This window comes from Castor canadensis, chromosome X (genome assembly GCF_047511655.1).
Source record: "Castor canadensis chromosome X, mCasCan1.hap1v2, whole genome shotgun sequence".
NCBI lineage: Eukaryota > Metazoa > Chordata > Mammalia > Rodentia > Castoridae > Castor > Castor canadensis.
Genome location: NC_133405.1, coordinates 75190734 through 75207444, shown reverse-complemented (window position 1 = coordinate 75207444; position 16711 = coordinate 75190734).

The following is a 16711-nucleotide window of genomic DNA, read 5'->3' as shown; positions in this document are numbered from 1 at the left end:
GTGTTTAATTTTTGGAGCTCTTTATATATTCTGGATATTAATCCTTTATCCAAGGAATAGCTGGCAAAGATTTTCTTCTATTCTGTAGGTTGTCTCTTGATTGTAAAACTTATTTCCTTTGATATGCAAAAACTTTTAAATTTGATAAAAACTCACTTGTCAATTCTTGCTGTTATTTCCTGAGTAATTGGAGAGCTATTTAGAAAGGTGTTACCTATGCCTATATCCTCAAGGGTCTTATCTGTGCTTTCCATTAGTAGTTTCAATGTTTTAAGCTTTAAATTTAGATCTCATTTTCATTTCTGTACAAGACTGAATGTAGGCTTCAGTCTGAATATATAGCTTCACTCTATATGTGGATATCCAGTTTTTGCAACAGCATTTTTTTCTAAGAAGATGTCTTTTCTCCAACATATGTTTTTGACTCTTTAGACAGTTTAGGTGGTTGTAGCTGTGTGGGCTTACATCCAGATCTTCTATTTTATTCTACATGTCTGTCTTTGTGCCAGTACAATGTTTTTGTTACTATGCTTCTGTAGTATAATTTGAAGTCAGGTATTGTGATACTTCCAGCATTGCTCTTTTTGATCAGAATTTCTTTGATTTTTATACTCCATATAATTTTAGGGTTGACTTTTCTATTTCTGTGAAAAATGACATTAGAATTTTGAAAAGATTGCATTGAATCTCATGATTACTTTTGTTAGTAGAACCATTTTCACATTTTAATTAGGCTGATCCATGACCATGGAAATTCTTTCTATTTTGTAGTGTCTTCTTCAATTTCTTTCTTTGGTGTTTTATAGTTTTACCTGTAGATATATCTCACCCTTTTGTTAGGTTTATTCTCAGATATTTAATTTTCATGGTTATTGTGAGTAGGATTGTTTAGCCTATTCAATATTGGTATATAGAAAAGCCACTGATATTTGAATGCTGATTTTTGCATCTATTTTGCCAAAAGTGTTTTTCAGATCTAAGGGTTTTTTGGTGGAGTCTTTGTGGTCTTATAGGATCATATCATCTGCAAATAGGGATAATTTAAGGTTTTCTTTTTATAGTTATATCCCTTTTTTTTTTGCCTTATTGATCTGATTAAGAATTCAAGCACTATATTGAATAAGAATGAAGAGAGTGTACACCCTTGTCTCATGCCTGACTTTAGAGGAAATGGTTTCAGTTTTTTCCCAATTAGGGTGATGTTGACTATAGGTTTATTACATATAGCCTTTATAATGTTGAGCTATGTTCCTTCTATTCCTAGTTTGCTCAGGGCTTTTATCATGAAGTGATGTTGAATTTTGTCAAAGGGTTTTCCTCTATCTATTGAGATATTCGTATGATTTTTGTCATTTATTCTGTGTATTTGTTGTAGTACATTTATTGACTTGCTTATGCCAAACTATCCTTGCATCCTTGGAATGGAACTAACTTGGTCATGGGGTATGATTTTTTTAATGTATTGTTGAATTTGGTTTTCAAGTATTTTATTGATTTTTTTTGTGGTCCTGGAGTTTGAACTCAGGGCTTACATCTTGAGCCACTCCACCAGCCCTTTTTTGTGATGGGCTTTACTGAGATTGGGTCTCACGAACTATTTGCCCAGGCTGGCTTTGAACTGTGATCCTCCTTATCTCTGCCTCCTGAGTAGCTAGGATTATAGGTGTGAGCCACTGGTGCCCGGCATTATTGAATTTTTTGCATGTATGTTCATCAAGAAAATTGTTCTGTAATTTTCTTTGTCATATTCTTATCTGATTTTGGTATCAGGAGAATACTGGTTTTATAGAATGAGCTTTGTAGTATTCCTTCCCTTTCTATTTAATGGACCATTGGTGTTATTTCAAGTTTCCTTAAGGGTCTGGTAGAATTCAGCAGTGGATTCATCTGGTCCTGGGATTTTCTTTGTTGGGAGACTATTCCTGCTTAAATTTCATTGCTTGTTATAGATCTGTTTAGGTGGTTTATACCCTCTTGGTTCAATTTTGGGAGGTCAAATGTCCCCAGAAATATATCCATTTCCTCTACATTTTCCAGTTTATTAGAATACAAATTATTGAAATATTTCTGAGGTATGTCCATGGTGTTTGTTGTGATTTCTCCTTTTTCATTTCTAATTTATTAATTTGGGTCTTCTTACTGTTGCTTTTGATTATTTTGGCTTAGTTTGTCAATGTTACTTATCTTTTCAGGAACCACTTTTTCATTAATTGATTCTTTGTATTTTAATTTTAGTCTTCATGTCATTAATCTCTGTCCTGGTCTTTATTATTTCTATCTACTGCATTTAAGTTTGGCTTGTTCTTTTTTTCTATGATCCTGAGGTTCACTGTTATTTATTTGGGTTCTCTATGATTTTTTTAAATGAAGGCTCTTGTAGCTGTAATATTCCCTGTTAGAACTGCCTTTGCTTTGTTCCAAAGGATCTGGTAAGTTGTGTTTTAATTTATATTTTTTTGGTTAGTACTAAGGTTTGAACTCAGGGACTTGAACTTGCTAAGCAGTTACTCTACCTTTTGGAGGCACTCTGCCAGCCCTATCATTTACATTTGATTTTAGGAATTTTTAAAATTTCCCTTTTCATTTCTTCAATGACCCACTGATCAATAAAGAGTGAATTGTTCAGTCTCCATGTGTTTGGATATTGTATGTCGTTTCTCTTGTTATAGATTTATAGCTTTATTCCATTGTGGTCTTATAGAATATAGGAAATTAATTCAATTTTCTTATATTTGTTAAGACTGGCATTATGATCTATTTTGGAGAAAGGTTCATGAGTTTCTGAGAAGGCTGAGTAATGTGGCTGTTGGGTATAATATCTTGTAGATGTCTGTTAAGTCCATTTGATCTAGAATGTTGTTTAATTCTGAAGCTTCCTTATTAATTTTTTTCCCAGATGACCTGACAGTGGGGTATTGATATTGCTCACTGTTGTTCTGTTGGCATCTCTGTTTTTATGTCTAGTAGTGTTTGCTGTAAGAAATTGGGTGTGCCAACATTTGATTGCCTATATGTTTATAACTATTATCTCCTCTGTTGGATTGTTCTTCTCAATCAATATGAAGTGATCTTTGTCTCTTTCCTGGAGCTTTGGTTTGAAGATTGCTTTGCCAGAGAGCAGTATCTCTACTCCTGTTTGTTATAGGGCTCCATTTGCTTAGAAAATCATTTTTCCATCCTTTCACTGGAAGCCTGTGTTTGCTGATGCCAGTGAGGTATATTTCTTGCAAGCAACACATGTTTTGGCTTCTTATTTATTTATTTATATTATTGTGCTGGGTGGGGGTGCATTGTAACATTTGCAAAGGTTCTTATAATGTATCAAATATATCATACTTGAATTCAACCCCTCTACTGCTCTCTTTCATCCCCCCTCCCCTGATTTCTGGAACAGTTTCAACAAGTATCATTTTTATATTTGTCCCATATTCATCCTCCTGCCCCTTTCCCTGTCACCTTGCCCTCCATCCCCTGGGCAGAACCTGTTCTTCTCTGCTGTTCTCTGACTTTATAGAAGAAAAACCATAAAAAATAATAAGAGAGCTGAGGATTTGGCTCAAGTGGTAGAGCACCTGCCTTTCAAGTACAAGGCCCTGAGTTCAAATCCCAGTACTGCAAAAAAAAGAGAAACATGGCATTTTTACTAATTTGAGATAAAGATAACTACATAGGGAGATTCCTTGTGTTGTTTCTGTGTATATATGCATTACAACCCCAATTAGTTCATCTCTGGCAGTCCTCTTCACCCCTCCCTAGTCTGCTTCCCATCATGGCCCCAGCTGGTTTAGGATTTCTGTATTCATTCTTGTACAGTGAGCACATCAACCACATTCAAGTTTTTGGTTTCCTTCCCTTGCCCTATCTCCACCCCCTGCACCCCCCACCATGTGTGGCCTCCCCTTAGTGTGACTGGTGTCCAATAATATTGGTGCATCTGTTTTAGGTCTCTAATCTGCATATGAGGGAGAACATGTGATTTTTGGCCTTGTGAGCCTGACTAACTTCACTTAAGATGATGTTCTCCAGTTCCATCCATTTACCTGTGAATGACAAAATTTCATTCTTTGTGGCTGAATAAAATTCCACTGTGTACAAATACCACATTTTCTTAATCCATTTGTCAGTAGTGGGGCACCTTGGCTGTTTCCATAGCTTAACTGTTGTGAATAGTGCTGCAGTAAACATGGGTGTGCAGGTGCCTTTGTAGTAACCTGAGTCTCATTCCTTCAGGTATATCTGTAGGAGTGGTATTGATGGATTATATGGCAGGTCTATTTTTAGTTTTTTAAGACACCTCCATATTGTTTTCCATAGTGGTTATACTTGCTTACATTCCCACCAGCAGAGTATGAGTGTTCCTTTCTCCCTGCATCCTCACCAACATATGTTGTTGGTGGTGTTCTTGATGGTAGCTATTTTAACACGGGTGAGGTGGAAACTTAGTGTGGTTTTGATTTGCATTTCCTTTACGGCCAGGGATGGTGATTGTTTTCTCATGTGTTTTTTAGCTGTTTGGACTTCTTCCTTTGAAAAAGTTCTGTTTAGTTCAGTTGCCCATTTATTTATTGGCTCATTGATTTTTGGGGAGTTTAGTTTTTTGAGCTCCCTGTATATTGTGGTTATCAGTCCCTTGTCTCATGTATAGCTAGCCAAGATTTTCTCTCATTCTGTGCGTGGCCTCTTCAATTTAGAGACCATTTCTTTTGTTGTGCAGAAGCTTTTTAATCTCATGTAGTCCCATTCGTCAATCCTTTCTCTTAGTTCCTGAGCCACTTGAGTTCTACTGAGGAAGTCCTTGCCTATGCCTATTGCTTCCAGTGTATTCCCTGCTCTTTCCCGTACTAGCTTCAAAGTTTCATGTTTTTGGCTAGTTTTTTAATCTGAGCCATCAGTCTGTGTCTTTTGATTGGATAATCGAGAAAATTAACATTTAGACTTATTATAGAAAGTTATGAAGTAATTCCTGTCATTTTGTTGCTTTCTTTTCTTTTTTTTTTGTTTTGGTGGCATTGGAGTTTGAACTTAGGGTCTTGCACTTGCTAGGCAGGTGCACTTACCACTTGAGCCACTCTACTAGTCCTTTCTTGTGATGGTTTTTTTGTTTGAGATAGGGTCATGTGAACTATTTGCCCAGGGCTGTCTTTGAACTTCAATCCTCTTGATCCCTGCCTCCTGAGTAGCTAGGATTATAGGCTTAAGCCACTGGTGGTTCCTGGCTTGTTGCTTTTTCAAATGTCTGATTCTTTCCTAATCCTCATTCACATATCTACTCAGCTAGTGATACTTATTCTTTCTCATTTTCATGAGATTCTTTTAAGTATCTTCAGCAGTGCTGCTTTGATGGTAATGAATTGCTTTAGTTTTTGTTTATCATACAAAGTTTTTATTTCTATTTCAATTATGAAGGATAACTTTCCTGGGTATAGTAATTTAGGTTGACAGTTATTTTCTTCCAGGGCTTAAAATGCATTGTTCCATGACATACTTGCTTTTAAAGTTTCTGTTTACAAATCTTCTGTTACTCTTATGGGTTATTCTTGTCACTTGTCTCTTGCAGCTTTCAATATTCTTTACTTGCCCTGTATATGTCCATGACCCTGGACTGGGAATAATGGAGTTTGCACAGCCTCTCCATGTAGAAGTTTGCACAGCCTCTTCTACCATAATTTCCCTAGTACCTGGTGTCTTGACCTTTGTTCTTGCATCTCCTTGAAAAATACAACCTGCTGTGTCCACATACCAGCCACCTAATGCAAAACTAGATAAAGTACCAGAACTCTTAGGAGACTCCCTGATGCCAAATTAATCAATACCTTAGATAAGGTGTCCTGCATGCCTTGATGATTCCAGAACTAATGTGTTGTAATTAAGCTTCAGTAGCCTTGGGACAATTAGCCCACCAAACCTCATTCCTTTCACCTTGCATCAAGAGTTGTTAAAGCTTGATTTTTACCTGAGCATTTTCCTTGCATTGACCTATAAAAATAAACACTCTTGCTCAGGTAGGCTCTCACATTTCCCACCAGGAATGTGCAGCCCTCCTGATACCAGCTTCTGTTTTATGTTGTATGTGTGTATGTCTGTGTGTGTTTTATTTCTCGTTCCATTCCCCATCGCTCTTAGTCAGGCTCATGCAGCATACCCACGCAGGCCAGGGCAAGTGGCGCCCAACCTTGGGGCCTGACTGCAAGAGAACTCATTAGATAAGGCAAGGGAATGCTCTCCAAAGGATGTGTCTACAGGGAAAATAAGGTAAAGGAAGAGCGAAATTCTGAATATAGTCGGGAGTAATAAATATGGGACAAACTAGATGTAAAGAAACAGATCGCTATGTACATATGTTTAAAACTAGAGGTAAATCTAAAGTCTTCAATGTCTAAGAGTGCACACGAAATTAATGTATTTGTTTTGTGTTTCATTGTGTGAGTTTTGTGTATGTCTATTGTGTGATTAACTTATTAGAGACAAAAAAACTGATAGCTATGGCAACAGTCTTATTAAAAACTGAGACTGACCTAAGACACTCCTAACATTGACTCTTGCTTCAGCTGTTAAAATGAGTCCTAAAAGAACAGAATGGGACACTTCTCAATCTGCGCCTAAAAATTAAAAAAAATAATAACTTATCAATGTACTGTGACCACTTAGTTAATTTTCACATGTTCTTGAGCTCTTGAATCTATGTGTGCTTAAATTGACATTGATGGCATGCCTAATTTAAAACCTTTTTTTATATATGCATATATTTAAATATCTTTAGGAGGATTTTTATTATAAAATTATTGTAAAGAAATACAATAACTTCTGTTCTCTTCCCTCCCCCATCTCTTCTGCTGCTACTTTTAAGAAAAACCAGTTTTTTAAAAGGCTTTGTTAATCAGGTCTAACTAATTACAGGCATTGTTTTATGGACAGTAACCTTCCTTAATCTGTTTCATTTTGTCATAGGTGTAATTTACATTCAATTCCTTTATAATTAGATCTATTAACAAAAGGTGTCTTTAAAAATAAGGCTAATTGAAAAAAATTTTATTTAATTTAAAAATTCTTATAAAAGTTATTTAAAATACAAGTTACAAAGCTAACAAGTAGAAAGGATACAGATAGGTATTTGAGTGTATATTTTGGGAAAAAGTTAGGGGAAAAAAGGAATGTTTTTAGATGAGAAAGGGTTTTGTAAAGAAGGGTTTGTCCTAAAGATTGTTTCAAATATGGAGAGGAGGGATAAGGACAAACCATCAAAGGATTTAGTATGTTGTATGAAGGTCTGAGTAAGTTTTAAAAGTGTATAATAAAAGGCTTCAATGTGTGATAAAGTTAAAATTGACTATAATCTAAGAGTTGTCTAAAAGAATTTTTTTAGGGTCATGTCAAACTAAAATCTAATTTTCTATGTCCATAAAACAACAAGGCTATCTTAATATTATTCTACTCTGAGTAATATCTTCAAATAATTGTTATAGGGAAAGATTTTATCAAAGTAATTACTTGTGTTTTCTGTTGATCTTGTCAAGCTTCAGTACTACTAAATCAGACACATCTTATGTGTCTTAAATGACCACCTTATAACTGTGTTCTATGTATATACTTTATCTAAATATGGTACAAACATTTACAAAATTTCAAGTGTCAGTTTATGTAAAATGATGAGCTAAAGCTCTGTTTTTATCCAAAAGTGTTACATATAATTGACCAGCTAAAATTGTTTATCCGAAAGCATTGCATCTAAACCTTTGACATATAAAATGCTTAATGAGACTTTCGGCAGTGTGCTGTTTATAATCAGTAACATTCAGAAAAACCTTGCCATTTGAGCAATCCTGCTACTTAAAATCTGGCATATATTAGTTTTAGTCAAATAAGTGTTACTGTATATGTATAAAATGTAATTGTACATAAAACAATAAGGCTATTTAGGATCACAGGCATTGGCTCCCTCACTTAAAGAGATGTAAAGTTAATGATGCTAGACTTCTACAAGCTTGTGTGCACATGTTCCTAATTGTAACAAGGAGCATTAGTGTTGCTGTTTTAATACTATCACTCATAATTATTCTACTAAAAATACAGTCTGCAATGGAAATAACTAAATATTCTGAGAAATCCCAAACTACTTTTCAGTATTTTAACCATGGCTATTCTAAGTCTTTTCATTCTCAGTCTGGGTCCTTCTTTGGAGCATTTACAATTACTCAATACCTAATTTCAATTGAGTTTGGCCTTCTAAATATTGTTGGCTTTTTTCAAAACCTTTAAGTGTTGTCTGTTGACATTATGCAGTATTTTCAAGTTGTCAGGATATCATTTATATTCCAGCCAGAACTAAAATGGATGCCAGGTAAGTCCACTTCTTCTAAACTTCTTTTGTTGTTTTTAACTTGGCCCAGTGGGCCTTATTGTAGCTCCACATAAGGTACAAAAGCAATCTCCCTTTTCATATTTGGGACAGCTTATTAAGGGACTGACTATCCACCCCCCAAAAATAGAAATCCATAAAGATAATTTAAAAACTTTAAATGAAAACTGTAAATGATTTTCAAAAATCATTAGGTGATATAAATGGGCTACGTCATGCCTTAAAACTTACCACCCATGAACTGTTTCCTCTCCTTAAAATTTTACAAGGAGATACTCAACCATTTTCCCCTAGATATCTCACACCAGAAGGTTGTATGGCCATAGCTAAGGTTGAACAAGCTTGTCAAATTGTTAACTCATGTTCAAAATGTGCTCCTCACTTGCCTGTGCCCAGTAAGGGAGTTAACCCTAGTGATCTTCATTCTCTATCATTATGGCAGATGGATGTTACTCACATTCCATGTTTTGGACGACAGCGTTATGTCCATGTTGTCATTGATACTTACTCTGGTTTTGTTTTTGCCTCTCCAAGATCAGAAGAAGCAACATTCCATGTCATAAATCACTGTTTAGCTGCCTTTGCGGTGATGGGCAAGCCGTTCCATATAAAAACTGACAATGGTCCAGGCTATACATCTACTGCCTTCAAGGCTTTTTGTTCCTCCTACAAAATTCTTTATACCACAGTTATACCCTACAATCCCCAAGGCCAAGCTATAGTAAAATGAGCTCACCAAAGTTTAAAAGTTTAATTACAAAGACAAGAAGAGTGAGACAGCTCCCCGGCCCCTGAAATTAACAAAACTCTTTTTATTTTAATTTTTAAAAATTGCTCTGAATCTGGCTTTACTCCAGCTGAAAAACATTGGGAACATCGTAATAAACAACATTTACCACAGGTATTGTAGAAAGATGTAATGACTGGGGCCTGGCAAGGCCCTAGCTGGGTCTTGTTATGGGGCCAAGGTCATGCTTGTGTTTTTCCTGAAGGTGCAGAAAGCCCAATTTGGGTACCCTCATAGTTTATGAAGACGCATGAAACTCATCAGCCATCAGATGCAGAAGCTCCACCTGATGGAAGAGGAGAGGAGCCCAAGCCCACCAAAAACCAAACCAACGGAGATCCTGTAACTGAAAGTGACAAGGAACCACCCTCACTGGTCCTACAAGAGGCAACATCATCACTTTGACAATCACAGTAAAACAACCCGGGGATCTACCCCCTCCCCAACTTGGGGTCAAATAAAGTGCTTGGTGGATATGGCCAAGAATGCCATTAAAGGGTGGGGACAGGAAGAAACTCCTGCTGTTCTTCTGCTAGCTATGATTAGCATCATTAGTCAACAGGTAAATGCTGCAGAAGCCCAGAACTTAGTACATTGGGCTTTTGTGCCTCATCCACCTCTGCTTCATGTAGTTACCTGGAAAAGTTCTTCTATATCAGTTTTTACTAATGACTCTGAGCTGGTAGGAGGTCACTCCAGTGGACACCTGGTTCCTACTTTCACTAATTATAATTTTACAGGACAAGCTGTTGCTTTACCCATATGTCTGGGGAATTTGCCTTATTGTCTCCCTCTCATGCTTATTTGGAAAAGTGCTCTGTTATGGAATGGTACTCAATTTCTTGATAAAAAAATAGAATTTTTTGGCTTTAATGCCACTGAACCATATAGTGCTACACATTGGCCTCACATTCCCTGCTGTCATGACAAATGCAATCCCTGGCTCCCCCATAAGGAAGCCTCCAGGGAACAATGTATATTTGCTTCTCCAATGGATATTAATGTTATAGGCTACAAGCTTGTGTATTGGTCTTATAATGGCACTTCTGAAACTAATATTATGGGGTATTGGACCACCGCTGTGATGGGACCAGATGGAGGAACAATTCAATCAGATAAATGGAATGTTGGAGCTGCTACTGCTAATATCAATCTAACTAGCCATTCAGGCAGCTCTGTTATTAAAGGCTTGACAGCTTGTGTTCAACATCCTTTTGCTTTATTGGCTGGATCAATTATCATCTCTAAAAATAGAACTATTTATATTTATTTATTTATATTTTTGTTGAAACAGGATCTTGGTCTTTTTTTTTCTTTTATTCATATGGGCATAAAATGTTTGGGTCATTTCTCCCCCCTTCCCCCTGCTCCCCCCTTACCTACCCCATCCCCTCCCTCTCCACCCCTACCTCCTATTTTGAACTTTTCTCTAATTTTGTTGAAGAGAGAGTATAACTACTAATATGAAGGACCAAGTGTTTTTGCTAGTTAAGGTAAGGACAGCTATTCAAGGAGTTAACTCTCGTTGCTTTCCTGTACATGTGTGTTACCTTCTAAACTAATTCTTCTCAAACTAACCTTTTATCTAGTTCCTGGTCCCCTTCTCTTATTGGCCTCTGTCACTTTAAAGTATCTGCTTTAGTTTCTCTGCATTGAGGGCAACAAATGTTATCTAGGTGTTGGGTGTCTTACCTATCCTTATACCTCCCTTGTGTGCTCTCACTTTATCATGTGATCAAAGTCCAATCCCCTTGTTGTGTTTACCCTTGATCTATTGTCCACATATGAGGGAGAACATATGATTTTTGGTATTTTGGGCCAGGCTAACCTCGCTCAGAATGATGTTCTCCAGTTCCATCTATTTACTTGTGAATGATAAGATTTCATGGTTCTTCATAGCTGCATAAAATTCCATTGTGTATAAACACCACATTTTCTTAATCCATTCATCAGTAGTGGGGCATCTTCGCTGTTTCTGTAACTTGACTGTTGTGAATAGTGCTTCAGTAAACATGGGTGTACAGGTGCCTCTGGAGTAACCTGTGTCGCATTCCTTTGGGCATATCCCCAAGAGTGGTATTGCAGGATCATGTGGTAGATATATGTTTAGATTTTTAAGAAGCCTCCAAATTTTTTTCCAGAGTGATTGTACTAGTTTGCATTCCCACGAGCAGTGTAAAAGGGTTCCTTTTCCCCTGCATGCTTGCCAACACCTGTTGTTAGTGGTGTTGCTAATGATGGCTATTCTAACAGGGGTGAGGTGGAATCTTAGCATGGTTTTAATTTGCATTTCCTTTATGGCTAGAGATGGTGAGCATTTTTTCATGTGTTTTTTGGCCACTTGAATTTCTTCTTTTGAGAAAGTTCTGTTTAGTTCAGTTGACCATTTGTTTATTGGTTCATTAATTTTGGGAGAATTTAGTTTTTTGAATTCCGTATATATTCTTGTTATCAGTCCTTTGTCTGATGTGTAGATGGCAAATATTTTCTCTCACTCTGTGCACGGTCTCTTCAGTTTAGAGACCATTTCTTTTGTTGAGCATTAGCTTTTTAGTTTTATGAAGTCCCATTTATCTATGCTATCTCTTAGTTGCTGAGATGCTGGGGTTCCATTGAGAAAGTTCTTGCCTATACCTATTAGTTTCAAAGTATTTCCTACCCTATCCTGTACCAACTTGAAAGTTTGGGCTTTGATATTAAGATCCTTGATACATTTTGAGTTAATATTGGTATAAGGTGATAAACATGGATCTAGTTTCAGTTTTTTGCAGACTGCTAACCAGTTTTTCCAGCAGTTTTTGTTGAAGAGGCTGTTTTTTCTCCATCATATATTTTTAGCACCTTTGTCAAAGACAAGTTGGTTATAGATGTGTGGCTTCATATCCACGTCCTCTATTCTATTCCACTGGTCTTCATGTCTGTTTTTGTGCCAGTACCATGCTGTTTGTATTGCTATTGCCTTGTAATATAATTTGAAGTCAGGTATTGTGATACCTCCAGCATTGTACTTTTGACTGAGTATTGCCTTGGCTATTCGTGGCCTGTTCTGTTTCAGAATAAATTTAATGGTAGATGGTAGATTTTTCAATCTCTTTGATGAATGTCATTGGGATCTTCATGGGAATTGAATTAAACATGTAGATTGCTTTTGGGAGTATAGACATTTTTACAATGTGGATTCTACGAATCCATGAACATAGGCGATCTCTCCACTTTCTATAGTCTTCCTCAATCTCTTTCTTCAGAAGTTTATAGTTTTCCTTATAGAGGTCATTCACATCTTTTGTTAAGTTTACACCTAGGTATTGATTTTTTTTGAGGCTATTGTAAATGGAATTGTTTTCATATATTCTTTCTCAGTTTGTTCATTATTAGTGTATAGAAATACTTATGATTTTTCTATGTTGATTTTACATCCTGCTACCTTGCTATAGCTGTTGATGGTATCTAGGAGGTTTTGAGTAGAGTTTTTTGGGTCTTTAAGGTATAGGGTCATATTTATTGCAAATAGGGATATTTGTGTTAAGGTCTATTCAGGTGATTAATGTTCTTTTGGTTCAGATTTGGATGATCATAAGTATCTAGAAATCTGTCCATTTCTTCAAGATTTTCAAATTTATTTGAATATAGGTTCTCAAAGTAGTCTCTGATTATTTCCTGGATTTCCATGGTGTTTGTTATTATCTCCCCTTTTGCATTCCTGATTTTACTGATTTTGGTTTTTCTCTCCTCATTTTAGTCAGGTTTGCCAGTGTTCTATCAATCTTGTTTATTTTTTCAAAGAACCAACTTTTTGTTTCATTAATTCTTTGTATGGTTTTTTTGATTTCTATTTCATTGATTTTAGCTCTTATTTTTATTATTTCTCTCCTTCTATTTGTTCAGAATCTGCTTGTTCTTGTTTTTCTAGTTGTTTGAAATGTATCATTATGTCATTGATTTGAGATCTTTCAGTGTTTTTAATATATGCACTCATGGCTCTAAACTTTCCTCTCAGGACTACCTTTCCTGTGTCCCATAGGTGTTTTCATTTACATTGACTTCCAGGAAGCTTTTGACTTCCTCTTTTATTTCATCAATTACCCATTGTTCATTAAGCAATGAGTTACTCAGTTTCTAGCTCTTTGCATGTTTTTTGTCTTTATTTTTGTTGTTGAGTTCTAGTTTTATTGCATTGTGATGAGATAGAATGCATGGTATGATTTCTATTTTCTTATATTTGCTGAGGCCCACTTTGTGCCTTAGGATATGATCTATTTTGGAGAAGTTTCCATGGGCTGCTGAGAAGAATGTATATTGTGTATAAGTTGGATGTAATGTTCTGTAGACATCAACTAGGTCCATTTGATCTATGGCATGTTTTAGATCTAGGATTTCTTTATTGATTTTTTGTTTGGATGACCTATCTATTGATGATAATGGGGTGTTAAAGTCTCCCATGACCACTGTGTGGGAGTTAATATTTACTTTTAGGTCCTTCAGAGTATGTTTGATGAAATTGGGTGCATTGACATTAGGTGCATGTAGGTTGATAATTGTTATTTCCTTTTGGTCTATTTTCCCTTTTTTAGTATGGAATGTCCTTCTTTATCTTGTTTGATCAATGTAGGTTTGAAGTCTACCTTGTCTGAGATAAGTATTTCTACTCCTGCCTGTTTTCTGGGGCCATTGTCTTGGTAAATCTTCTTCCAGCCTTTCATCCTCAGTCTATGCTAATTTCTTTCAATGAGATGGGTCTCCTGTAAGCAACAAATTGTTGGATCTTGGATCTTCCTTTTGAATCCAGTTTGTCAAACAGTGCCTTTTGATAGGGGAGTTAAGTCTGTTAACATTAAGTGTTAGAAATGATAGGTATGTGGTGATTCCTGTCATTTAGTTGTCTTAGTTGTTTGAGGGTTTGATTGTGTGTACCTAAATTGAGGTTACTCTCTACTTTCTTGCTTTTTCTTTTCCTGTAGTTTGGTACTGCCTGCCTTTTCATGGTTATGTTGTGTTTCACTTTCTGTGTGCAGAATCCCTTGAAGAATCTTTTGTAGTTGTGGCTTTGTGGTCATATATTGTTTAAGTTTCTGCTTATCATGGAGGTCTTTCATTGCTCCATCTATTTTGAATGCTAGTTTTGCTGAGTAGAGTATCCTAGGATTGAAGTTATTTTCATTCAATGTCCGGAAGAACTCACCCAAGCTCTTCTTGCTTTTAATGTTTCTGTTGAGAAGTCTGCTGTGATTTTGATGGGTTTACCTTTGTATGTTATTTGTTTTTTCTCTTTTACAGCCTTCAATATTCTTTCTCTAGTCTCTGTACTTGTTGTTTTAATGATGATATATCATTGGGTAGTTCTATTTTGTTCAGGTCTGTTTGGTGTTCTGGATGCCTCCTTTACTTGTATGGGCATAGTTTTCTCTGGATTTGGGAAATTTTCTGTTGTTATTTTGTTGAACATGTTATGCATTCCTTTTGGTTGCACCTCTTCTCCTTCTTCAATGCCCATGATTCTCAGGTTTGGTCTTTTGATGGAGTCAGTAAGTTCTTGCATTATCTTTTCACAGGTCTTGTGTTGTTTAACTAATAGTTGTTCGGTTTTTCCTTTAATTACCATTTCATCTTCGAGTTCTGAGATTCTGTCTTCTCCTTGTTCTAGTCTGCTGGATTGGCATTCCATTTTGTTTTGCATTTCTATTTCGTTCTTTTTTTCTGAGATTTTCTATATCCTGAGTCACTTCCTCTTTAATATTGTTTATTTTCATCCTGATTTCATTTATCTCCTTATTAATTGTGTTCTTTGTTTCACTTTGGTGTTTTTACAGTGCTTCTATAGTTTCTTTTATTTTTTCCTGTGCTTTCTCAAATTCTCTATTTTTGTTTCTTGGAATTTCTTGAGTGTCTCCTGTACATTTTGGTTGACCATATCTAGTATCATCTCCATAAAATTCTCATTGATTACTTGCAGGATTTCTTCTTTCAGAATGTTCTTGTGGGCTTCATTGGGTTCATTGGCATAATTTATCTTTGTTTTGTTGGAGTCTGGATCTGGGTATCTGTTTTCTTTATTTCCCTCTGGTTCCTGTACTAATTTATTATTTGAGGGATACTGAGTTCCCTCTTTTTTCTGTCTTCCCATTATTGCCCTTGCTATTGTTACTGTCCCTGTATTGTGTGTAATTCAGTATTGTCTAGCTTGTAATTATAACAATGGTGATATCTAGAGTGGAAGGGTGAGAGGAGAGGGAAAGCAAAGAAGCTATAGAAAAAGGGAAAAAAACCCCAAACACACACACACACACACACACACACACACACACACATGACAGATCCAAAGAAATAAACAGGGAGAGATAGTGTACTAATCAATGGTGAGCTAAGCAGGCATGAGAGAGACAGAAAGAGGATAATAATAAAAAAAATTCCCAAGTTCAAATGCAATAAAGTTTCAGTCTTAATAATTTTGGTGTTAGTCCTTCAACCTCCTGTCCTGTGTTGGTGTCTGAGAAGAAGTTCTGTTGTTGTCTCATCAAGGGGAAGAAACAATATAAAACAAAACAAAACAAAAAAATCCCAAGTTCAAATGCAATACAGTTTTAATTAGTCCTTCAGCATCCAGTCCAAGTTCTGTCATTGTCTCATCAAAGGAAGAGAAAAACAAAAACAAAAACAAAAACAAAAAACCAAAAAGAGTCTGGGGACAGCTTTGTGAATGTCTATCTGAGGCTGTGGCTCACCTGCCACCTACTGTGAGCCATCTGCTGCTGCAGACTTTATTTATGCAGATCTCAGGAATGAGCTTTACACTCACCTAGCTCTGCAGGCTTTGTTTATTTAGAGTTCTCCTGGATGCATGCCCCTTTTATTTTCTCCAGTGTACAGCCTTACCCACCTGTTGCAATTGCAGTCTTTTTTTATTAAAGTTCGTGTGGGGAGGTGCCCCTCCTCCACTCTGAGGTGGAGCGTGCCACACTTTAGCTGCTGTTACAAGACTTCCCCTCTCTAAGCACATGGGGGAGATGGTGCCACTCCTTCCTTCTCCAGCTGGCTTGTTTATTTACAGTTTGCGTGGGGAGTGCTCCTCCCCCACTCTCCTGTGGAGTGTGCCACATGTTAGTCACTGTTACAAGCTTTCCCCTCTCCAAGGTTGCTGGGCGGGTGCCACCGCTCCTGCCTTCTCCCGCTGGCTTGTTTATTTACAGTTCGCCCACTCTCCAGATCTCAGGGTGCCCCACCCTCTTTGTACATGTCATTTTTTTTCAGCTGCTTTTTTATTTTTCAGTTTGGTTTTTTTTTCTCTTTCTTCCCTGGGTGGGGGTCAGTCTGTCCAGGGGGCTATGCTGATTTGTCCCAGGGTTGTCTGTGGGAGTACTGTGTGCCACTTAGCTCACCTGGTGGTCTGCTTCTTCCAAGCAGGTTATGAGCTGGCATCTGGCAGCATGGGAGCCCTCCTGGTTTCTCCGTTTAACGTGGAGTGTGGATGCTATGTGCAGGCTGTGGGTGTGGAGGTGTCAGAGTTTTGCCTTTTCTTGGTGGTTTTTCCTGAAAGGTGTATCTCCAGTGTCTCTCCAAGATTTTACTTTAGG